Consider the following 20,003-nt stretch of genomic DNA (forward strand, 5'->3'; position numbering starts at 1 on the left):
ATTTGCTGAGGAAGCAGTAAGGAGGAGGGTATTCCAAAGATAAAATTCACAGGCTCCTGCTTTAAGGAAATTGGTTTATTATACCGCATTTTATAGAAGATTTTTAAAAAGTTCTTGGATAATGAGCACTAAAGTTGGCATGTATTGCTATAGGCAAAGTGAGAGCCAGGGTGTTGACTGCTGGGAAGACCCTGGCATTCTGAGTGTTGTCTTTGCAAGACAGTTTTCCTGAGCGGAATACCAGCTTCCTCCAGGTCCTGCTGACTGGGAAATGGATTTTACTTTATTTTATTTTATTTTATTATTTATTTATTTATTTATTTTGAGATGGAGTTTTACTCTTGTTGCCTAGGCTGGAGTGCAATGGCGTGATCTCAGCTCACCACAACCTCCGCCTCCTGAGTTCAAGTGATTCTCCTGCCTCAGCCTCCTGAGTAGCTGGGATTACAAGCATGCACCACCACACCTGGCTAATTTCATATTTTCAGGAGAAATGAGGTTTCTCCATATTGGTCAGGCTGGTCTTGAACTCCTGACCTCAGGTGATCCACCTGCCTTGGCTTCCCAAAGTGCTGGGATTACAGGCGTGAGCCACTGCTCCTGGCCGGGAATGGATTTTAAATGGCAAGTGCTGCTGAGCTTTGTAGAACCCAGTTGCCTCTCAGCCACCATATCTGATCCAGCTCCATTAGGTTCCAGTTACTGTCCTCACTTTAGCAAATGCCTGAGCACCAGTGACTCAGTACACTTGAAATGAGCAAACTCAGGGACCCTATGGAGCCTTGGTGTTTCAGCTGTCAGGGTACAAATCCATTGTGGTGTAGACTCCACCAGATGAATGGTGAATGTCTTAGTCTGTTCTGTGCTGCTACAACAGAATACCTGAGACTGGGTAATTTATAAAGAATAGAAATGTATTTCCCACAGTTCCGGAGGCCAGGAAGTCCAAGATCAAGGCTCTGACATCTGGTGTCTGGTGAGGGCCTTCTGGCTGTGTCCTCTCATGGTGGAAGGTGGAAGGGCAGGTGAGACAGACTCCCTTTGCCACGTGCTTTTATAGGGGCAGCTAATCCTGTTCGTGTGAGAGGAGTCCCCATGGCCTAATCACCTCTTAAAGGCCCCACTTCTTAATACTATCACCCTGGCAACCCCTGAATTTTAGGGGGGACACATTCAAACCATAGCAGCTATCAAGCCATGGAAAGGCAATTCAGTCGGCAGCTTATATATTACGTCCTAGCTGTTCCCAGGCATGGTCCATTCGTAAGGGGCCTCTGGCTGTTTGTCTGGTGGCAAGAACGCCCACAAGCTTCTTCAGTTTCTCCTCTTTCTGATTTTCAGTGAATAAGACTGGGTGTCTAAACAGAACTTCTGAAATCTTAATGTGCATTTGAGAGTCACCTGGGGATGTCATAAACAGCACATTCTGACACAGTAGGTCTGGGCTGGAGGACGTGATCCTGTATTTCTAAGAGCGTTTATGGGGACCTGCAGCATCAATATCACCCGAAGACTTGTTAGAAATGCAGTATCTTGGGGTCCTACCTTGACCCACTGATACATAATCTGCATATTAACATGAGCCCCAGGAAAGTCAAAAGCACATCCAACACCAAGAGGCGCTGCTCAGGGGGAGGGTGCGGCATGGCACATACGGGATCCTGGAGCTGCAGGCCAACATCTCTCAGGCAACCAGTGCCTCGCGTTCTGCCAGGTGCCCTCCCATGCACTGGGGCCCTAGTCAGTTTCTTTAAGCCCAGTCCGGATCTTCCATCATTTTTGCTTCCAGGCGACATGCGCGATTCACTGCTCTCTCTTCGTGGTGTCTCCTGATGACATCTGCAGGGGCCCCCTGTGAACTCTTTCTAGTTAACAGGCATCTCTTTTGTGCAGTGAGCCTTCCTGTCCCCACTTACCAGCTGTGTCTGCCCTGCAATCCTAGGGGCCCTGGACAGAGACGGGGTCCAGTGGGCAGGGTCTGAGGATGTTTTATTGACCTGCAGCTGTCCGAGAGCTCTCTGGGCGGTCGCCACGTGAGGCCACATCATGCCGTCCCTGCCAGCGCTCCTCCCCCTCACGGCTGTCAGGTGCTGGGCTCCTGGGGTAAAGTGCGGGGAGAGAGAATCTTAGGAGGTTTATTGGCCTAATAATGCCAGCAGGACACCCTGGATGATAGCGGTGTCATGTCCTCAACTTGTATCCAAGAAACCAGCTTTCAAGAAGATTTTATTGGCCCCAATATATTCACATCAGCCTTCCTCTCCTGATCCAGCTCCTCTTATCACCCCGACAATCTCCATTCCACAGGGACTCACCCAGGCAACAGGAGGAGGACTTGGAAACTCCATTTTGTTCAAGGGGCCCTTGCACGTCTTTCCACAGTCAATGGAAGTCATTAGGATGTCACATTTCCAATCAGACATGTCACCCCACCCCACAGTGAAACCAAATCAGATATGTCAACTCAAGTGTGTGTGCATGCCCTGGATATGGCGGGGATGGCGGTTTGGTAAGGTCAAAATAACTGTCATATTCTAATATAACTGGCCAAGACAAAGATAAAGTCGTGGACAAACACACATTTATTTAGCTTTGGGGAAGGCATGTCAGATCCCTCATTCTAATAAGGAGAGAAGAAGGGTCGATGTCAAATTTTCCATTCCTAAGCATTTCTTCCACATTCACTCAAATACGAAGCCTGTCTGGTTAATATCACACCTCTTCAGACATTGGCTCTTGCAGCCTTAACTTGCTAATATTATCCTGTGTATAAATTATCACAGAGGCTCAAAGAGGTTATCTCTGTCCCACTGTATAATCCTCTCCCGTTCTGCCCCCGCTTCTTACACCATTGCAGCCCCGTCCTGTAATAAAGTGAGGGAAATGTTAGGAGGGATGGGGCGGGGTGATTGTGGGATGGAGTCTTCACTTGACCATCAGAGAGGTTTGTCCTCAGAGTCAGGTCCTTCCTCCTCACATGAGTCTTTCCATCCCATGCACACAGTACTGCCCACACTAAGCAGTCCTGTCCCTAGGGTTTTTGAGATTCAGGGCGGACACTTTCCGGTGGATTCGTCAATTCGTGGATTGTCGGTGCTCAGGACTTGCCTCTTCCACATCCGGCAGGAGAAGAACCCGTACAGAGCACGCATCTCAAGCAGACCCCCTGGCTCCTGAGACAGTGCCCCAGGCTTAGAGGCACGTGGGAGGTGGAGCCTGCAAAAACACCATCCAAAGGAGAGGGGAGGCCGCGAGGAGGGAGATGGCAGAGGCCAGTGCCTGCAGATCCCTGTCCCTGAGCCAGGGCTATTTGAGCCACTCCCTTTAAAATGCTATTTTTAAAGCTTATTTTTAAGCCTCACAGTGACTTGTCAAGACAGCAACTTCCTGGCCCCCTTGCAGTTAGAAGGCCCTCTCCCCATTGCCCATTTTTGATTGAATTCTGGTGTTTTCCTGCAGCCCAGCTCAGCATCCTAACAGTGGTCCAAAGGGTGGTGGCAGGGATGTCCTCTAGGATCATCTAAGGCAGGGGGTGTGAGGATGCCAGACTCTTTCAGCAACATTCTATGGAGCTGCCTTTCAGAAATGTTCATCCCACCAGTGATGAGGGCGTGGAATTAAAATCTAATGGAAGCATTTTCCCTACTCTCAATGTATTTGGAGTTCATTTCAGCTTTTCCCTGACAATAACTTCCCTGCTGCTTTCTTCTTCCCTTTTGCGTCTGGTGTGGCTGGGAGGTCCTGGGGCCTTTTAAATGCACAATGACACAGGTGTCCTCATATGCTGTGGGGGCACAAGCATCGTAGTGTGCTTGCAGTGACACAGGCGTCCTCATGTGCTTGCAGTGACAGGCATTGTGGTGTGCTTGCAGTGACACAGGTGTCCTCATGTGCTTGCAGTGACACAGGCATCCTCATGTGCTTGCAGTAACAGGCATCATGGTGCGCTTGCAGTGACACAGATGCCCCTTGTGTGCTTGCAGTGACAGGCATCGTGGTGCACTTGCAGTGACACAGGTGTCCTCATGTGCTTGCAGTGATGCAGGCATCCTTGTGTGCTTGCAGTGACAGGCATCGTGGTGTGCTTGCAGTGACTCAGGCATTGCCGTGTGCTTGCAGTGACACAGGCATCCTTGCATGCTTGCAGTGATGCAGGCATCGTGGTGTGCTTGCAGTGACACAGGCATCGTGGTGTGCTTGCAGTGACGCAGGCATCGTGGTGTGCTTGCAGTGACTCAGGCATTGCCATGTGCTTGCAGTGACACAGGCATCCTTGTGTGCTTGCAGTGACGCAGGCATCGTGGTATGCTTGCAGTGACAGGCATCATGGTGCACTTGCAGTGACACAGGTGTCCTTGTGCGCTTGCAGTGATGCAGACGTCCTCATGTGTTTGCAGTGATACAGACATTGTGCTGTGCTTGCTCTGCCAACTGAAAAGTGACCTGGGAGAGGGTGGAACCAGCCAGTGTCTGGGTTCCTCTGAAGGCATTTACAGACATTGACAATTCAGGAAATGTCTCCAACCAGGCCTTGCTTCTCTCAGTGTGGAACACACCTGCCTTTGGGCAGTTCCTCTGATGGCAGGAATGATTGACAGGCATCCTCTGCTGGGGGTGTCCATCATCGAGGAGATGGGCTGGCAGGAGGCTGTGTCCCCTGGTCTATGACTTTTATTCTTCACCATCTTCTGCGTGTGTGAGCCTCCACGTAGCTGTGCCACTTTTGGGAACCTACCCAGCAGACCCAGATGCAGCAATACACAGAGATCTCTGCGTGGGGATTCTTGTGGCACAGTTGTGAGCGGCCCAGGTGGGCAGCTGTGGCAGCTTACGCTAGCACTGCTGTGTGATAGTGAGCCCTCTGTGGCCAGTGTGGGAGCTCTGCCTTCCATCCAGAAGGAACATGCAGCATTTGTCCTTCTGTGCTTGGCTAATTCCACTTAACATGGCATCCTCTAGGCTCATCCACATTGTTGCAAAGGAATTCATTGAGTTTTACGGTGGAATAGTATTCTGGCTGTGTATATACCACATTCTTTTAATCCATCCCTCCGTAGATGGACGCTTGGGTTGATTCTACACCTTGACTATTGTAAACAGTGCTGCAATGAACACAGGAGGGCAGGTCTCAGACCACCACACTGTACCCCATAAATATGCACAATTATTATCCAACAGTTAAAATAAAACTCAAAGCAATGAAACAACAACCACAATGAAGGAACAAGTGCTTCTGCTACAGGGGAGCTGTGAGCGGGAGCCTCCAGCTGTTGGGACCTCTGGCGTCCACCTTTAAGCCAAAGTCTTTCTCTTCCTTTCTGGGCAGCACCTGGCAGGTGATGAGAAGCCAAGAGAGAAGGCTGGTGGCTTGATGACCAGGTGAGACCCACAAGAGAGGCATCAGAATACACGTGTTACCTGCACTGTGCGTTTCCTACAGGACATAAGCAGCCGCACAGTGGCTGAGAACTCCCTCGTGGTGGCTCCCTGCTCCAGGCACTCCCTGAGTCTGCACTGTGCCCTGGCCCAAGTCCAGCCCTGTCAGTCCACACTTCAGAACCACACCGTGCATCACAAGGTCGATAGCTACTGGGGCCTTGCACAAAATCGGCCCAGTGAAAATGTTCATTAAATGAGTGTTTCTTTCAGCCCTAATCACCCTTCCTTCCCTTTCCACCAAGGCCAACCCCTCCCGAGAGGTTCCAGGGTCCCAAGGAAGAGACATCCCGTTTACTCACAGGTGGCCATTGCCTGTGAGCATTTGCAGAGTGGGTGGGAAGGCAGGGGCAGGAGGACGTGTGGAGGTCCCCCTAGCAGGCTCAAAACAGACATTCTTGACATTCTTTAAATATTTGTCCAACATTTACTTATTGGAGATGGCGAATAGCTTATTTCCTGTTAGCAAATAAATATACTCATCCACAAAATGCCACGTCTCCATCTTTATATTTAGAATAAGAGATTTCTCACACACATGGGTCATCCTAGAGCATGTTCTTAATCTGGAATTGATGGAGAGCGGTGCCTGCAAGTCTCCACTTGAGGGCACTGTGACCCCAGTGTTGTGTTGGTGTCCCTTTCAACTGGACCCCTGGGCAGGTGCCCAACGGTCCATCTCCTCATCCAGCTCTCACTGTACTCCTGGAGGACAGAGGGGTGTTTCCAGCCTCACCAAGGAGGGAGGCCTTGAGCTGAGTGACCGGCATCTCTGCTTGGGCACCCTTGGCCACCGGAGGACCAATGCTGGTGAGAAGAGCTAGTGGAAATCCCCGCAGGGCCGGCAAGCTCTCTGGTGCTGCCCGTGCACCCGTGCCTGCCCACAGTTTGATCAGTGATGGGTGCAGGAGAGGCTGGGTCCACCTTCCTCACAAAGCAAAGGGTGTAGGGCAGCCTGGCCACCAGCAAGGTCACTGCTAAGCCTAGGAGGACAGGCCCATGAAGCAGCAGTGGGCATCCTTTGCTGTCTGGTTGCCCCCTTTGCCTTGGTTGACCCTGGAAAGATCTTCACTCCTCCCTTTCCTGGACTCAGGAGAAAAGGCAGGAGCTGGCTTCACCACGGCCCAAGGTATCCCAAATCCAGATGCTAAGCATTTGGAGGACAACACCGAAACATCTGCAGAAGAAACCCAGTCCTGGCAGTCCAGAAGTTCCTCCCCAACTGGACATGGCACTGCCATGCCCCAGAGACATACAGGAAACCTCGACGGTTCCGGTTTCATCAGCTCGTTATTATCAGCATTATTTAATCCTGGTTGTGCCTTAATCCTTTCCCCTGTGTATGTGTGAGTATGTATTATGCAAGATTCAAAGTCACTCGATGTCATGAGGAAAATAAAAAGACTCTGCATAGAGCAGAAATAATTTGCACAACCAACTTGGGGTAGAGTGTTCTCAAATGAACTCCAGTGGTCCCTGGGCTTTCAGAGGGCCAGGCAGGCACCACCGTCGAAGGGCTGCGTAACAAAAGGCCCTGGCTGGGTGCATTATAATTTGCTCCAACCAGTTCCAAAGTACTCAGATTTCCAGTGATGTGAAGAGAAATACTAATGTCACAGGACGTGGGCATTGTGCCTCATATAAATACACACACAAAAGCTAGGCGAGGGTATTTTGGATGTCTTGTTGGGGAGGATATAATTAAATTTCCCTTAGAGAACACTCTGAAGTCTATGGCTCACTGTTTTATATAAAAGTAACTTCCCCATTCGCCGATCTGTCAGTTTTAGAATTCTAGCCAATTGGGAAAGTTGCTGAGGGAGAATCAATTAGTTTCCACTTGGAGTAAAATCTATCTTTCAAGAGGGAGCTATCATGCCTGCTCTGGCTGCTTGAGTCAAGCATCAACCAATCTCACCTTCTGGGACGACACACTGTGCTCAGGGAGCCTTAGGGGTCCCTTGGCCAAGTGCAGTTCTCTGCACAGCCCCCAGGTGTGTGCTGTGGGGAGGCATCGGTTTCCAGCTGGTATCAGCTTCCACCCAGGCCTCACTGCCACACAATGAGATCTCTCCACCCCTCTGAGCCCCACGCACATGGGAGCCTGGCTGGCAGGGCAAGCGCCACACCTGGGTGGGTTGTGTTGGAGGTAGCAGGTGGTGGTGCTCACTGCACAGGGTCGGAGGCAGGGGACAGAGCTCAAGCTCCCTGTGAGCTCGGGAATCTGCTGGCAGTCCTGTGTCTACCAGTTTCTCCCGATCCCAGGGAAGAGGTTCACAGTGGGGCCTTGCTCCTGTGTCTTATCAAGAGCGAACCTTGTCCTTCACCTTCTCTGTCTCATTCCAGTCACATTTCTCCAGACATGGCCAGAACTGACCTTGCTCTGCATCCAATATTCCTGTTTTCTTAGGATCCTGGAGGTCTGATGGTTGCTGTGGTAGCAGAGGGTGGTCCCAGTGAAGCAGATATTGGGGTACTAGGTTCAGAGCAGAGGTAGTGCAGAGCACAAAGGGGACCAGCCAGGACAGGCAACACTGTGGGCTTGGCCAGCTGGATAGGGGTGCATGTGTGTGTGTGTGTGTGTGTGTGTTGGGGCGGTTACTGGGGCTCACTTTTGTCTCAGTGGGTCTCCTCTTTGAGACAAGCTCATGCTTGGACATGCAATCCTAGGCTTTGGAGTGTGACAGGATGCTAAGCCAGGCCGGAGAGAGCAGCGGCTGCTAGTAGGGGATGCATGTGAGGTTTGCAAAGGATGAAACTGTGCAACCCCTTTTCCTCCTATTTCTTCTCCTCTAGTGTTTTCATTCTACAGGTATATTAAGGTGATGTGTCTCTTCACTTTCCAGGCCATTGTTCAGCTAAGTAGATACAAGCTTTTGTATTGTTTTCTATAATATTTTAAATCATTAATTGATTCCTTAAAACTCACATTTTCCATTATTCAACAGGTTCACTTTACAAAAACCTATCCTAAGATTCCAGATGTGCTCCCTAAGGACATATAGAGATAAGGATTTAGTACAAAAATTAAAATTAACATCAAACTGAGACACCACTGAATCTGCTTTTCCACAGTTACTCAATTTATGGAACTTTCAAAGCCATTTCCGTCTACCATGCCTTCACACAGAGCATTATAGTGGCCCAAACCTCCATTTTTTAATTGTGATCTAGTTTCTTTTAATTTACATGTGTACATCATAGTTCTTAAATATATATATATATATAGTATTCTAATCGCAAATGTAGTATGTATTACATAGAAAAAGCCTGTAAAGTGACAAAGAAAATAAGCATTCCCATGACTGATTTCGATATATGCCCCTCTAATTCTATATGCACAGAAGTATAGCCTAAAATGCATAATGATAACTATATTTCATACTTGGAGATTAAGGAAAATCTTAGTACCTATCAAGAGATAGATTTTCCGAAAAAATTGTATAGGTCTAAATCTATATAGTGAAAAGAAAAAAGAGTAAAAATTAATGAGTTAACTATCCTCAAGAAGTTAAGAAAAGTAGCAGCAGTTAAATCCCAAGAAATAGAAGGAAAGAAATGATAGAGATAAGAGTAGAAATTAATAAAGTAAAAAAATTATAATAAAGACAGCCATCAAATTAAAAAATTGGCTCTCTGAATTTTTATTTTTAAAGGAAAGATAAAGCCCTGATGAAACTGATTGAGGGAAAAAAGAGAAAAGGCACAAATAACTAACATCAAAGAATTAAAAATAGGATATTATTTCAGGTCTTACAGATATTAAAGCTAAGAAGAACATATAGTGAAAAACTTTATGCTGATAAATTTGAAAATCTAGATGAAATAGACAACTTCCTTAAAAAACACAACTTACCAAAACTGACACTAGAAGAAATAGAAAATCTGAATAGTCTTAAATTCATTAAGAAATTAAAATCCTTTCTATACAGATGGATTTACTCATGAATGCTACTAAACCTTTAAGAAAATATAATACTAATCTTACAGAAATTCTTGCAAAGAACAGAAAGAAAGAATATTTTGCTACTGATTTTATGAGGTCTTGATATAAAGACCTAACAAAAATATTACAAGAGAATAAAGTTATAAAACAAGTCTCATTTAAGAACATAGATGCAAATATTCTAATATTTTAAGCCAAATATTACTAAAGAAGATAAAATGATATATGAAAAAAATACACTATAAACATAACTTTGTACTTGAAAATGCAACACTGGTTTAACCATTATCAATCAATCAATTATTACATATATATCAGGTAAAAAATTGTGACAATACCAAATGCTGATGAGGATGTGAAGAAATTGGATCATTCATATGTTGCAGCTGGGAATGTAAAATGGTACTACCATTATGGAAGACGGTTTGACAGTCTTGACAGTTTCTTATAAAGCTAAACATACATAGAACCAGCAATTGCACTCTTGGGCCCTTATCTCAATTTTTCACTGAAAAACATATTCACACAAAAACCTGTACAGAAATCCTCATAGCAACTTTATTTGTAACAGCTAAAACTTGGAATGAGCCCAGATGTCCTTCAACAAGTGAATGGTTAAAAAAACTGTGATGAATCCATACCATAAAATACTATCAAACAATAAAAAGCCATGAACCTTTAATACATGCAACAACATGGGACTTATTCCCATGGAATTATGCTGAGTGAACAAAGCCAATCCTAGGAGGTATCGAACTGTTTATTCCATTTATATAACATTTTTAATATGATGCAATTTTAGAAATGGAGGATGGATTCTTGGTTGCCAAGGGTTAAGGGAAGAGGAGTAGGAGGGAAGTAGATGTGGTTAGAACCGGGCAGCATGAGGGATCCTTGTGGGGTTGGAATTGTTCTTCTGTATCTTGGCTGTGCTCATGGATACACAAACCTGAAAAGATGATAAAACTTAATACATACATATATACACACACAAATGAGTACAAGGAAGACTGTAGAAATCTGAATAAAATTGGTATATTTTATCAGTGATATTATACTATAATTATGCAAAATGTTACCAATGGGGGAGACTGGGTATAACCTATGCAGGATCTCTCTGTATTATTTAAGCATGTGAATCAATAATTATCTCACTGAAAACTCAATTAAAAATCATTCAGTAAAATCAACCATGGTAACAAAAGGAGAAAGTCACATGATCATCTTCATTGAGACAGAAAGAGTATCTGCTACAAGTCCACATCCATACATGTAAACATTGTTAGCACACAAAATGTGATAAAGTATAGTTTCAAAACTTTGTACTAACTGATAAAATGTTGAACATTTTCCTGCTGAGGTCTGAAACAAGGATGTCTTCTATGGTCACTTCTAGTCAACATCATAACTAAATGGCCAAGCCAGTGCAATAAAGCAAGAGAAACAAAAAGCTATGAGAATTGCAAACAAATAAATAAAACTGTCATTTTCCAAAGGCAATATGCCTATGGATGTTTAAAAAACACCATAGAATCTAAAAATAATTAAAATTAGATAATAAGTTTGGCTTGTTGCTAGACATACAACCAATTCAAAAAGTCAATTTTATTTCTATATACCAGCAACAAACAGGTATAAAGGAAAACTTCAAAATGTAATTTATAATGGAAAATTATCAAATACCTCAAAGTGAATCTAAGGAAAGATGTGTAAGATATGTAGACAGAAAATTACAAAACATCATTAAGAAAATTTAATGGCTAAACAAATGCTGGGAAATATCACTTTCATGGACTGGAAAACTCAATAATGTAAAGATGTCTGTTCTTCTCAAACTGATCAATATAATTTACATTAAAATACTAGTTTTTTGGTGGAAATGCCTAAGCTGATTATAAATTCCTTTAGAAGTGCAAAATGTCAAGCATATCTAAGATACTTTGGAGAAAAAGAAGTGGGATGACTTACTCTGTGGATGCAAACCATTATTGTAAAGCTACATTGCTCAAGTCAATGTGATATTGGCAGAATGATAGATGCAGTAGCTCAGAATAGAGGATTCATAAGCAAATCACTGTCTACATAAACACTTGTTTTCATTGTTGTTGTTTTTAAATACTTGTTTTCAATGATAGAGGGCACTGAAAAGCTGTGGGAAAAGAACAGTCTTTTCAATAAATGGTGCTGGGTCTTTGGGTCAATCACATATTCATATGGCTATGAAATAAAACTTGAACCATGAACAAAAATCAATTCCAGGCAAACTGGCAGATATAAATGTGATAAGTGGAACAATAAAGCTTCTGAAAAGGGGAGAAATAGGAACGTTTTCACACCGTTGGTGGGAATGTGAATCAGTTCAACCATTGTGGAAGACACTGTGGCAATTCCTCAAAGATTTAGAACCGGAAATACCATTTGACTCAGCAATCCCATTACTGGGTATATACCCAAAGGAACATGAATCATTCTATTATAAAGATACATGCATGTGTATGTTCATTGCAGCACCATTCACAATAGCAAAGACATGGACTCAACCCAAATGCCCATCAGTAATAGACTGGATAAAGAAAATATGGTACATATACACCACGGAATACCACGTAGCCATAAAAAGGAACAAGATCATGTCCTTTGTGGGGACGTGGATGAAGCTGGAAGCCATTATCCTCAACAAACTAATGCAGGAACAGAAAATCAAACACTGCATATTCTCACTTATAAGTGGGAGCTGAATGCTGAGAACACGGACACACGCAACACACACTGGGGCCTGTTGGAGGACGGTGGGTTTGGGGAGAGCATTAGGGAAAAGAGGGAGTGCATGCTGGGCTTAATACCTAAGTAATGGGTTGATAGGTGCCGCAAACCACCATGGCACACATTTACCTATGTAGCAAACCTGCACATCCTGCACATGTACCCGGAACTTAAAATAAAAGCTTCTGAAAGCTATTAGCAACAGTAGTGTCATAATCTTGAGGCAGGCAAAGAACTCTTACATAGGACACAAAAAAACTGTAACCACAAAGACAAAGTTGATAAGCCAAATTACCTTAACATTAAGAATTCATTTTCTTTTTTCTCTCTCTCTCTCTTTTTTTTTTTTTTTTTTTTTTTGAGATGGACTCTCACTCTGTCGCCCCGGATGGAGTGCAATGGTGCGATCTTGGCTCACTGCAACTTCTGCCTTCTGGGTTCAAGTGATTCTCCTGCCTCAGCCTCTGGAGTAGCTGGGATACAGGCACCCACCATCACGTCCAGATAATTTTTGTATTTTTAGTAGAGATGGGGTTTCACCATGTTGGTCAGGCTGGTCTCAAACTCCTGACCGCAGGTGATCCACCTGCCTTGGCCTCCCAAAGTGCTGGGATTACAGGTGTGAGCCACCGCAAGAACTTTCATTAAAAGACACCATTATGACAGTGAGATGGAAGCTAAAGAGTGGGAGACAATATTCCCAACCGTGCACCTGCAAACAGCTTCTCACTAAAAGTATAAAATTAATAAGAAAGAAATAGACAACCCAATGGAAAAATAGCAGGGGTTTTATTTAAAAGCACGGTAATATTCAAATGATCACTACTCATATGAAAAGATGTGCAACCCAGTAGTCATTAGGAAAGAGGAAATTAAAGCCATTGTGTGATACCACACACTCCAGAGTGGGGACAATGAAAATGGCTGACCACACCACGTTGGGAGGATGTGGAGTAGTGGGAGTTTGCATGCATCGCTGGTGGCAGGGAAATTGGAGCAGTCACCTCAGTAAACTTGGTGGCACTGCGACCACATGTGATGATGCTCTGGGGTGAGCAGTTGTCTTCCCAGGCATATACAAACAGTAATGTGTGCACATGTGTGTAGAGAGACAGATACACATGTCCACAGCAGCATCATTCATAATAGCCCCAAACTGAAGAAAAATGATGGGCACTCGGCTGGGCACTATGGCTCATGCCTGTAATCCCAGCACTTTGGGAGGCTGAGGCAGGTGGATCACAAGGTCAGGAGATTGAGATCATCCTGGTCAACATGGTGAAACCCCGTCTCTACTAAAATACAAAAGATTAACCGGTCATGGTGGTGCACACTTGTAGTCCCAGCTACTCAGGAGGCTGAGGCAGGGGAATCGCTTGAACCCGGGAGACAGATTGCAGTGAGCTGAGATCGCGCCACTGCACTTCAGCCTGGCGACAGAGTGAGATTCCATCTCAAAAAAAAAAAAAAAGAGGCTTTAATTAACAGTAAAATAAGAAGCCTAAGTGTGGCATCTACAAGGAGACACTACGCAGTGATGGAAGTGGACGAACTGCGGCTGTGTGCAAGGCTGCAGGAGTCTCACAAGCGTAACATTGGCTAGAAGAAGCCGGACAGAAACGAATACACACTCTTTACTTCCATGTACATAAAGTTCAAACCCCGCTAAAAGTAACCTAGGATGCTGGGAATCAGGACAATAGTTGCCTTTGCAAATGGAGAGGGCAGTGATCAGGAGAAGGGCTTCTCGGGAGCTGGGAGCATCTCCACTTTACATGTCGGTGGAGCCCTTTTCTGTGCTTGTGTCATAATTCAACAAAAGCATACACGTTTACACCCCTCTCACGGATACTTACATTTTTCTAAAAGACGACTAGAAAGATTTATTTCAAAATAAGGAGTCAGCAGTGGCGTTTCCAGGCACAATGAGTGCTACGGTTGAAGTATTTGCCCCTCCAAAACTCACGTCCCCTGGCATGTGGAGTGCCTCTATCTGAAGAACAAGAGGAACTCAGAGCTAGAAGCCTCTTTATGGGGATCACTCCAGGTCTTTTATTGATGAAGAAATAAGTATGGCTTCCTGGGGTCCCCTGGGAGGGTCCCAGATCACCCCTCATTCAGTCTCCATCCTGCTCCTCCCAGGCAGACACGGTCTCACGGTGCGGTGCAGGGGAGCCGCGCTGTGTCCTGGAAAGTTCATTAGCTTGTAAAGTGGCGCAGCGCTTCTGGCCTGTTGCCGGTCCACGCCGCTCTCCTTGGGTGCAGCAGGGCCCCCCACCCGCCCTCCTTGGACCCACCATGCAGCTGGGAGCCACGGTGTCTGCGTCAGCCTTTCCTGCCGCAGCTGGGGGCTCCTCTGACTCCCACGGGGAGCAGGAAGCTGCTTTCCCGGTGCGCTCGGTGTAAACAGTAAACACATCCCAGCACCTGCGAGGCCTCCCCGTTCTGCTGCTCCTGTCCCTGCTGCAGCCCTGGGAAGAGGCTTGAGGCCCAGGGGTGTGTGTGCAGGCCACCAGCATCTGCAATGAGCCCACCGAGGAAATAATGGCGGCTGTGGGACTGCACGCATGCCTATGTGTGCATGCATGTGTGTGAACACGTGCATGTGCGGGGTGATGTGTCTGCACGTGTGGGATGTGTATATGCATGTGTATGTGTGTTTTTGTGCCTGTATATGTATATATGTATATAAGTGTGTGTGTAGGGAGTGGTCCGTGTCTGTTGTGTGTGTGTACATGTACACATGTGTATGTATGTACTGCATGTGGTTTGTGTATATAGTTTGTATGTGTGCATGTGTTTCTGTGTGTAGTGTGTACAGATCACATGTGTACATGTGCATAGTGTGTGGTGTATATGAATGCCCTGTGTGTGTGCATGCATGTGTATATGCTGTACATGTGTATGGATGTGTGCGGCCAGACTGACCCAAGGTCACTCAGAAGGTCTGTGAAATTAGCCCAGCCCAGCGAGTTTCCCATAAAGCCACAATCCTCTTGACAGCACCCGGCTCATCTTCCTTTCCAGACGGGTAGGGAGCGAGGCCTGAGGAATGGTGGGCGCCAGGCTGGCCAAGGGCTCCAGAGGTGGAGCCAGGGATATTCAAGAGGTGGTGGACAGACGTGCAGGGCACCCCCAAATCTGCCCCAGCAGGAGAAAGAGAGCGGAGTGAAATGAGAAGGGTGGTGGGAGGACCTGGAGAAGGGCCCCAGCTTTCTTGGGGCCCCAGGGGCTTCTCACAGGACCCTTCTGCCATGCCCCTCCTCCTTCTTCATCGCAGCCTGCACTTCCATTCCAGGAAGGTAGAGCCCGCCCCTGTGGCACCTGTTCTGCTGGGCGGGGTCTGCTTTGGGCACTCAGCAATAATTGAACAGCAGGCGGTGTTCACTGAGAATGTGCCCTCGTGCCAGGCATTGTGCCGGGTACACAGCTCAGTTTACTCCTCACGAGAGCCCAGGGAGGCAAAGATGAAATGCACATCCAGGGAGGACGCTGTGTGCTGAGCTGGGACTGATCCAGGCTCTGCCCAGGATGCAGCTGGGATGAAGCCTGAGTTAGGGTCAGTCAGAACCTTGCTGTAAACCACTAGAGTTGACTGAAGAGACTACATTTCTAGGATGCTTAATCTCTTGACCAAAAAAAGGTACTGTGTTTGTTTGCCACATTGAGGAACTGGATTAGTGGCCTTGGGAACTCTGACAGTCACCTGACAACAAAACCAGTATGCAGTGGAGAGGCCAGAACCTACCCCGCACTCCTGGGTTCCCAGTTGCCTCCCCAAAGCTCAACGTGAGAAACTCACTGAATATCTATAAAGCAATAAACACTTACTGATTGTACCTCTGTGCCAGGGACCTTGAACACACTATCTTGGGTGATTATATAGGCGGTAGGTGCAGCCGTTAAGAAGAGCCAAAGAATCAGAGAGACCTGCCACTTCGTCACGAACTCTCAGATTCTCCATCAGAAAAGGGTTCTTGCAGGGATGAAGCCTTTTCATCCCTGTGTCCTGGGATGAAACTCCTGATCCCTCAGCCTAGGCAGGGTTTTCTCTTCCTCATGTTCATTGCATGGATCTGGCCTTGCACATTTATTTGTATGTCCATTTTCTTAATGTGTCCTTCCCCCTTAGACTGCAAAGCAGCTCACTCCTGCATCCTCAGCCCCTAGCACTGTGCACAGCACACAGAGAGTGCTCGGTGGCATGAGCCAAAAAACCACTGCTGTGCTGCAACTGTGAATTTGAACGCAGCAGAATTGTTAGGGGGGCGACCCTGCATTGACGAATGAATGATTCTAGTGGTGGAGGTTTCAGGTGCCTTCACACACACATTTTGGGCCAATGTCCTTTTGCTTTCCCACATCCCGTTGCTTGGGCGGCTGCCAGCTTGGTTTACAACCCACAGGCTTTGTCTCCTTGGGTTCGTTTAGCATGACTGCATGCTTCTCTCCAATTCAAGTCTTAAGACTTTCAAGGACAGGACAAGCCACTTACGCCATGGCTTGGGTTCCATAGTATCATTAGAGGCTAAAAATCATGTCACTCCTGTGAAACAGCCCTGTGACCACCTACCACAATTACGGCCTTTGTATTAAATGTGGCTATGTGTTTTAAAAGGGTCTCAAACATAGATTCTTCAGCATCAGGGCGTTTTCCATTTGCTGTCTCTGAAGCTGTTTGGTGAAGCTCCGACAGTCTCCGTCTCAGGAGCATCTTTTCAGCATGCCCTGGCATTGGTTGTGGACCTGGGACCTACTTATTCCTAAATGCAGAGCCACCTGAGAGCTCAAATTGCACTTTAATCAGATTCCATCCCGCAGAATGCTCCCTTAATGAGGGTTAATGGTATTAATTACTGTCCCCTCCACTTCAGAACGTGCTCAAGAGGAGCTAATTGTCACATAATGGCCCAGGGCAGCTGAGGCCTTAGCAGAGGTCTGAGGAGTCCTCAGGTCCCTCCGCCGGTCCCTCCGCCGGTCCAGCCCCGCCATCGCCTTCCTCCCATTTCCTCCCACAGGGCTGCCGTGCTTCCTCTCCCTGTGAGATAAAAGTGGGAGTTCCAGGGCATGGCGGTCTAACCTTCCAGGAGGACTCTGGGTTTTCAGCATGGATGGTGAATAGGCTCACAGTTTGTTGACCTACTCCGTGGATGACAAGGAGTAGGTCATCCTCTGCCTGCAGAGTTGGTGTGACCAGTGCCTCTTTACAGGACAGTCTGTCAATAGCTACCCAAATGAAAGACTCAGAGGTAATTTGGCCCAGTAATTTTCCTTCTAGGAATTAATCCTACATAATTTTTTTTTTTGGTATACACCCATGAAGACTATGTAAAGGCACTTATTATAGCAAGTATGGACTAGCAGAAGGGTGGAAATAATCTAAATATCTGTCAGAGTGGACTGATTAAATAAATGATGGTGTATCTATAAAGTGGGGTAGTATGGAGAGAATACAAAATGAGGGCCGTCTGTATGTGCTGATATAGAACAATATTCAAGTTACAGAATTAAGCAAAAACAGCAAGAAGCTTTAACAGCATATATGTTCTAATGGCATGTTACCATTTGTGTAAAACATGCAGAATATGAGTATGTGTGTGAGTGTATCTAAGCGTATCTACACCCCCTCTCCACATCCACTCACATACAAAGCAGCAGGCTGTGATGTCAATACCAGCATGTGCTGAGCTATGGCGTGTTGGCTCTGGTGGACTTTGCAGTGACAGACAAAGGGTCCTCTGATCCATGGGCAGCAGAAAAGTGTGTGCATCTTTGGCTGAGAGGCGGGGCTGGCTGACACTAGCCAAGATTTCAGACAGAGCTCATGGCCCCACGTGTGACAGGGCAGGAGCACCGACATCTCAGACAGTTCAGTTCCCTTTCTAGCCTCTTGCATTTCTAGGATATCACTTCTCTTCTAACTGCAAGCAGCCAGAAAGAGTAGAGAGTAACACCCATATAAGACAGCTCGGGCACAGAGGGTGGGGGGAAAGTCTCTTGGGTAACCAACAAACTTTACACTCATACAACGGGACCCAGTAAAACAATGGACCCTAATAAGTACATTCCTTTCCCTTTAGGTACATTCCTTTCCCTTAGCACTAAGATAGGGAAGCTAAAAGCAGACTCGGTGGGTATGCCTGCAGCTGCAGAAGATGTATGGGAACAGACACACAACTCTCCCTCCCAGATAAGCGGGACAAAAAGACACAGAAACATTCCAAGCCTGTGATAAGCTCTCCTGCCCTAAACCTTGAAATACTCTTGGTCTGTAAGAGAGAATGCCTCTGACCTAACTCAGCCAGAAGCCCCACTCAGGTTTATTCTCCAAAATCAACCTGTCTTTGACTGTTGAGCTGCTTTTCATGTTTCTTTCCTCTTTCTTTAATTCTTACATTGTGGAAGTAGAGCACAAACCTAGCATTGGGCAGGGCAGGAAGCCATCCTTTGGGAAAAGGCTGAGTGAGGCCCTGGAAATCACATCTCCATGTTAGTGTGCTGGGAAAAAGGAAGTGAGCATGTAGAAAGGATATTTAGATATCTTTACCAATTTTTAAACTTAAGTTACTCTGATGCCATCCTGCCCAATACACCAGTCACACCAGCCACGTGTGGCTATTTAAATGGAAATGAACATTGAATAAAATTAAAAATTCAGTTCTTCAGTTGCACCAGTCACATTTTGAGTGCTTAGTAGCCTGGTAGATTAGTGTGACTCCTACTGGGAGATCACAGATCTAGAACTTTCCATCATTGCAGAAAGTTCTATTGGATGGTGCTCTAAAGCATATGTATCAAGTTTCCATCACTCCATTATTGTTTATTAAATGGTACCTGCACAGGTTTTTATGAGTTCTGAAAAAGCGTGCTTGTCATGAAACTAAGATCAAGTGAAATGGTATTTTAAAAAATGGTTTACTTTTACCCTCATACGTTTCATTTCTTTGCGGTGCAGATCTCGTTACTTTGCAATGGACATCAAATCCTAGAGCCCTGATGTTCTCTTCTTGGGCCATAAGTGGGGTCTCATGACATGTGAAAGGATCTTGGCAGAACCATCTTGGAGACATGAATGTGAAATCACTCTGGGATGTTAGGGTCGGGGAGTCTGCCGTTTCTCAGCCCACCCTGGGCTTTGGCTAGACATAGTCTGAAGTGGGTAAGGGTAGTCTGTGGAAATTGGGGCACCTTTGGTAATGAGAAGGCAAATCAGTGGAGGGCACCCTGAAGGCAGCAGTTTGTTCAAGAGGACACTCAGGAGGAGGATGACTTCATGGGGAGTGCGGAACTGTCCAGGGCACATCAGCCTGTGACTGTCTCTGTCTGTCCCAATTTGTGTCAGTCTGCTGTGTACAGACACAGGCTAGGGGGTGTGCTGGTGGTCAGAAGACACCTGGGAACCATGAACCTTCTTGGTCATTGATGATCCAAGTCACTGGGAATCCTGGTAAAACTTGGATGCCTGACGTGGTCTATGCAGTGTGAGATTTTATGAATTTCTGTGGTCTAACCCCAAACTGTCAGACAGGGTATTCTTAAAATTCAAGTTAAATCCATCCCATCTCAGTTGAAGTCTACTTCCTCTGATTGTGTTCTTACCACAATTTAGAAGTGGGTTACTTGCTATCTTCCACCAATAACCTTTCACATCCTCACACAATTTAAATTTCTCTTTTGAGCTTTCCCAACTCTTTAATCTTTTTCTTGTTTACCCTGTTTTATTTCTTCATATAGGCTTTCTCTTCTCTGCATTTACCCCATTTTTATGCCATGGTTTTTCATCCAGTCATTGGCCTGACAAGTTTTCAGTCCTTCCAACGAGGACTAGGCGGGGCTGATGATGTCCAGGCCCCAATAT

This window comes from Papio anubis, chromosome 10 (assembly GCF_008728515.1).
Source record: "Papio anubis isolate 15944 chromosome 10, Panubis1.0, whole genome shotgun sequence".
NCBI lineage: Eukaryota > Metazoa > Chordata > Mammalia > Primates > Cercopithecidae > Papio > Papio anubis.